We start from the raw sequence: 5,655 nt of genomic DNA on the forward strand, positions 1-5,655 counted from the left end.
TGTTGACTTTACAAATTGACACTCCTGTTTATGGCATCAGTAATCTCCCTATGCACCAGTCATGCGTTTCCAAGGCTATGGAAGCCCCTTGAGTTCTCTGACTCTTATCTTGTTTAGACAAGGTCATAGTCAAAGTGGAGGTTCTCTCCTCCCTTCTGAGAAAGGTATGTACCCTTTTTTTTGAGCACTTAGACATGTACTAGATATTCAATATATGTTTTTGAATATGTAATTTTAGTGCTAAAGATTAAGACACAAATAATAAAATTTAGATGAATTTGTATTTTTCACAATGATAAGTCAAATGTGAGTGTCAATTTTCATAATCCTCTGAGTGCATACTTGATTATTTCTCCAGACATGATGAAGAAGACAGATTATTGTTTCAAAAGATAGGCACATCTTAAATTCATATAGATAAGATATATTACTTTCCCAGAAGATAAGACAGTTGGTCCTTCTGCCAGTATTCTATAACACTGTTTTCCTATACCTTTGACAAAACTTTAATTTAGCAATCTTTTTCAAATTTGTACAAATCTTGTCAGTGAAAAACAGTATTGAATTGAACAATATTTTTTAAAAAATCCATTACATATACTTGTCACTTTATTAATGTGCCTATCAAATGATAGTTTCACCCACTGTTTTCTAAATCCAATAATTTCACATCCTAGGTTGTCTTCTGGTGTGGGGAGCAACTGGGAGCAACTCGGACTAGACTAAGTTACTGGAATTAAGACTTATTCTATGCATCTGCTCTCCCACAATATGGCGCTGGGAGAGGAGGAAACAGCTTCTACACAGCTGCCTCCAGTTCAACCAATAAACAGCAGGACCTGCTCCTGATTGGAGGAGAGCAGCGTACTCAGCGTGTGGGCAGCCAAGTTGGGATTGGTGGAAGAGGACTATAAAGGAGGAGAGAGACGGCATGCACCAGGAACATCAAACGGGAACATCTGAGGGAACACCTGTGCAGCCCCTGAGAGAGCCGGCCGGCGGTGTGCCGCTCCCCCGTGGAAGTGGGGAATGTGGCAGGGGGAACCGCCCTTCCACGGAGGTGGAAGGGTCGGTAGCCAACCCGGGAAGAAGCAGCAGCAAATCTGGGAAGGGCCGAGCAGACGAAAGAACAGCGCAGGGTCCTGTGTCGTTCCTCCACGAAGACGGGGAGCGACACAATGGTGCCGTGACTCGGATATGAAGCCTAGGCAGGGTTTAGTGTCGTTCCCCCACGAAGACAGGGAGCGACATTCTGGCATAAATTGCCAAAAGAATACATCAAGGGTGAACATTTGGCATAGTGATTCCCTGGCTCTGTTTCCCAACTCCACTTCCTGCCAATTAAGACTCTGGGATATACTAGTGATGGCTCAAGTAATTGAGTTATTGGTATTATGTGGGAAACCTAAGTTGACCTCACATATATTTACATTCATTCTTGTTCTGCACCAAGCCTTTGTAACCATTTGGAGAGTTTATCAGTAGAAACATTCTCTCTCTCTCTCTCTCTCTCTCTCTCTGTGTGGGGGGGAGGGGTGTGTGTCTACCTTTATAAGACACTCTATCTCTCAAGACTTTTTTTAGGAAAAGTAAATAGATCATTATTTCCATAAAAGAAAGATGTCTTACCTTACTGTGTAGCATTCTTGCTTACATTCAACAATTGATGTTCTGTGATTTCACTTATTTCAGATTTTTATAGTCTTATTTCTGGATTTTAGAGTCTTCCAACTTCTTTTTTTAATATTTTATTTCTATCTTTTTTTAATTTGACAAGTAGAGTTATAGACAGTGAGAGAGAGAGAGAGACAGAGAGAAAGGTCTTCCTTCTGTTAGTTCACTCCCCAAATGGCCACCACAGGTGGTGCTGTGCTGGTCTGAAGCCAGGAGCCAGGTGCTCCCTCCTCGTCTCCCATAAGGGTGCAGGGGCTCAAGCACTTGGGCCATCCTCCACTGCCCTCCCGGGCCACTGCAGAGAGCTGGACTGGAAGAGGAGCGACTGGGGCTAGAACCTGGTATCCATATGGGATTCCGGCACCACAGGCAGAGGATTAACCAAGTGAGCAACGGCACCAGCCCTCCAACTCCATTTTTTGTACACTTTATTTTCCATATAAGGAGTCCATAGCAATTCTTAAGCAAATATGGTAATCTTTAATATCAAAAAAGTACAGTCTGGATTATCGATATGAAAGAATCTGCTATCAGTATGAAGATAAGAGAAACATAAATGAATACTTTTATATAAAGAGATGTTAATTTTCCCATTAACTGTACAAATATATACTGAGAATACAAATATATTTTGAAATATATTGAGAATCCACACTATGTAAGATATTATACTAGGCTCTGAAGATAAAACAGACAAAATTGCTGTTCTTATTCAGGTTAGAATCTAGTGAAGAAGAAATGTAAATAAAATTACAACTCTAAATATATGTAGATTTATTAAGATAACAGAGTTTAATATGATCACATCGGAGAATTCAATCTGCACTAGAACCAGGGGAGATTTTCGTGAAGGTAGGATAAGTAGACTGAAAAATAAAAGATAGGCACAAAGCAGTTAAGAAAAGGGAGAAGATTATCTTGGCCAATCTACAACACATGCTGAAGCTCAAATGCAGTTTGCTTGTGACCAAGATAAAGTAAGGGCTGTTTATCTTCCTACATGAAACAATAAAAAATACCTGCATTATGCACAATGTTCATAATAATGGGCCTCAAGAAATGAAGCCAATACCGGAAAGCCAGAAAAGAAATGAAGTAGGCCTCACACACTCCACAGCTCCTTCTAGAGATTCTAGACCAAATCACAGGAGAAGGAACTGGGGCAGTGTCTCCCCAACTCCCTGAGCAGATGTGATGAAGCTGAGCATCTGGGAACACAAAGGCAGTCCCATATCACAGGGCAGAATATGGGGGAGGAAAAGGCAGGAATGAGGAAGAACCAGGACTTGTTGATTCGGGGAGCGCGAGCATCACGGCCATACCATGGCCCGCACGCCTTCTCCTCACTGGGGCCTCGGAGCCCCCGGAGCCTCCTGTACCTCAGGCGGCCAGGACCCGCGGTCCTCAGTTTCTTCGTCGACCCCCACTACGGTGGGAGAGGACACCACCGCCCAACACTGCATCAGAGAAGGAGCCCGACATGCCCGCCCAAGAGAGGAGAGCGAAGAGGAGGAGGAGGAGAAAGATGATGAAGAGGAGGATGAAGGGGAGGAGAAAGAGTCTCACGGTGGAAGGCAAGAGGGAAAAGAACAAAGTAGAGAGGTTGACAGTGCAAGTCTCTTCCTTACAAAGGGAGCCATTTACAGTTGCACAAGGACAGGGGCAGGCACTTTGTGAAACTGAAAGGATGTATTTGTTTCTGAGTAAGAAGAAAGCAGATAAAATTAGAAATCTACAAAAACTGCTTTACAATAGACCAGACACAGTGTCCTCATTGAAGAAGAATGTGGGTCAGTTCAGAGGTTTTCCACTTGAAAATGGAAGTATTCAGTATAAAAAGAAGGAAGAAATGTTGAAAAAGTTTAGAAATGCCATGTTAAAGAGCATCTGCGTGGTTCTTGATTAGGAGAGGTCAGGTGTAAATAGTGAACGAGTGAAGAAGATCTTGAATTTCTTATTGCATCCAAAGCCTTCTGGCAAACCATTGCCAAAGTCTAGAAAGACTTCTAGCAAAGGCAGGAAGAAGGTGCACAACAGCTCTGGAACAACAAGGAAGGCGAAGCAAACCAAATATCCTGAAATTCTGTCAGATGAGTCTAGTAGTGATGATGAAAAGAAAAACAAGAGTCTTCAGAGGATGAAGGTAAAGAAAGTGAAGAGGAGCCATCGAAAAAGACTTCTAATAGAGAAAAACCTAAACAGAAAGCTACTGCAAAAGTAAAATGTCTGTAAAAAGTGCTAATGTTAAGAAAGCAGACAGCAGCACCGCCAAGAAGAGTCAAGACAGTTCAAGGAAGAAAGTGAATCTGAGGATAGTTCAGATGATGAACATTTAATTTAAAAAATTGAAGAAACCACCTACAGAAGAAGAGATAAAGGAAACAGTAAAGAAATTATTGGCCAAATCTAACTTGGAGGAAGTCACAATGAAGCAGATTTGTAAAGAGGTATAGGAAAATTATCCTGCTTATGAGTTAACTGAAAGAAAAGATTTCATTAAAACAACCGTTAAAGAATTAATTCTTGAGACTGAGATGACTTGTTTCCATAGATTCGAAGATCTGATTTATATCATTGTACCAGCAAAGAGAATGTATTTCCTTTTCTAAATCCTTGTTAAGCATTGTGGTAGGACAAATCTGCTGACCCTTTATTATCTTGAGTGTAATGTAAAATTGAGTTTGCCATTTTAAATTGCATTTCTATTCAGTTTTTAGTTAAAATTCTTGCATGGCAGCAATTATTTCTTTTTTTATAGTTGTATTTTGTACATTTTTGATTTATATAAGGATATAGATCCTTGAGTTGTGGTTTCTAGTGCACTTCATATTAGCTTGCTTAAGACATTCTTTTAATCAGGTAGAACAAAAGCTATTATAACCGGCATTCACACACAGACTATTTTAGCACTTAGTACATGAACTATGTTGAATCCACATCTCTTCTGTCAGAGGGAAAGCTTCAGTGATGGTGTGTTCATCATGTAACAATACACATGCTACAGTTGTCCAGGACTAGATTGGAACTTCTCTCCTGCATGTGTCTATTTGCCAAGTTGTCAGCATCACAGAAGTGACAGATGTTATTTCTGTATTTTTAAAGACCAATTTGTTGTATATAAGGTTTTTAATTTCTTTTGTGAAGATCAATTTTTAAACTCACATAGGTAGGTTTCTTTCCACTTGTAAATGATAAAATGTCAGTGTTGAGGCAGATAGTGTGACAGCAGTGAAAGAATTCAGTGACAGGACACTAAAGGGACAAACTGTGCTCCTGCTTTGCCTTTAAAGTGTCATCAATTTGTAGTTTTAGTGTTAACTCTGCAAAAATGTTTGTTGATACATTTTATATTAAGGACAGACCAAAATCAATACATCAAAATTTCAAAAACTTTGGGAAGAGGGGTTATATACAAGCACATTTGGCTTATTAGTAAATGAAATAATTCTTATTAACTGCTTTGCCCATATAAAATGTTCATATTTACAGAAAACTTGACCACCCTCATAATGATGATAAAGGTACCAGGTAATGGTGCCAAAAATGTTAGGCAATAGTGGCTATCTCTGACAAAGTATTTCTCAGAAGTGATAATATGCTTATCTTTGCCATTAAAGAAATTCAGTGCATTTGTGGCTGTGGGGTTTGAAATTTTGACCAATCAGGATTCTAGGTGATCAGTATATGGACCACTCTTTTTTTTTTGCTATGAATATAAAAATAAATAAGAATGTCCATATTTTGTGTCTTTTTTCTCACTGTAGATACCCACTTTTTCCTGTGTATTATCCTTCAAATGCCTTTACATCTACATGTTTTTTTATTTATTCATTTATTTTGACAGGCAGAGTTAGACAGTGAGAGAGAGAGACAGAGAAAAAGATCTTCCTTCCATTGGTTCACCCCCCAAATGTCCGTTATGGCCGGTGCACTGCGCCAATCTGAAGCCAGGAGTCAGGTGCTTCCTCCTGGTCTCTCATG

The 5,655-nt window shown here is 39.8% G+C and overlaps 1 pseudogene; it reads left to right on the plus strand.

Moving 5' to 3' along the window:
* Window positions 1-1,572: 1,572 nt before the first annotated feature.
* LOC100354001 (protein DEK pseudogene) lies at window positions 1,573-5,451 on the plus strand (annotated as a pseudogene).
* Window positions 5,452-5,655: the final 204 nt, after the last annotated feature.

The sequence above is a fragment of the Oryctolagus cuniculus genome (assembly GCF_964237555.1).
Source record: "Oryctolagus cuniculus chromosome 17 unlocalized genomic scaffold, mOryCun1.1 SUPER_17_unloc_3, whole genome shotgun sequence".
NCBI lineage: Eukaryota > Metazoa > Chordata > Mammalia > Lagomorpha > Leporidae > Oryctolagus > Oryctolagus cuniculus.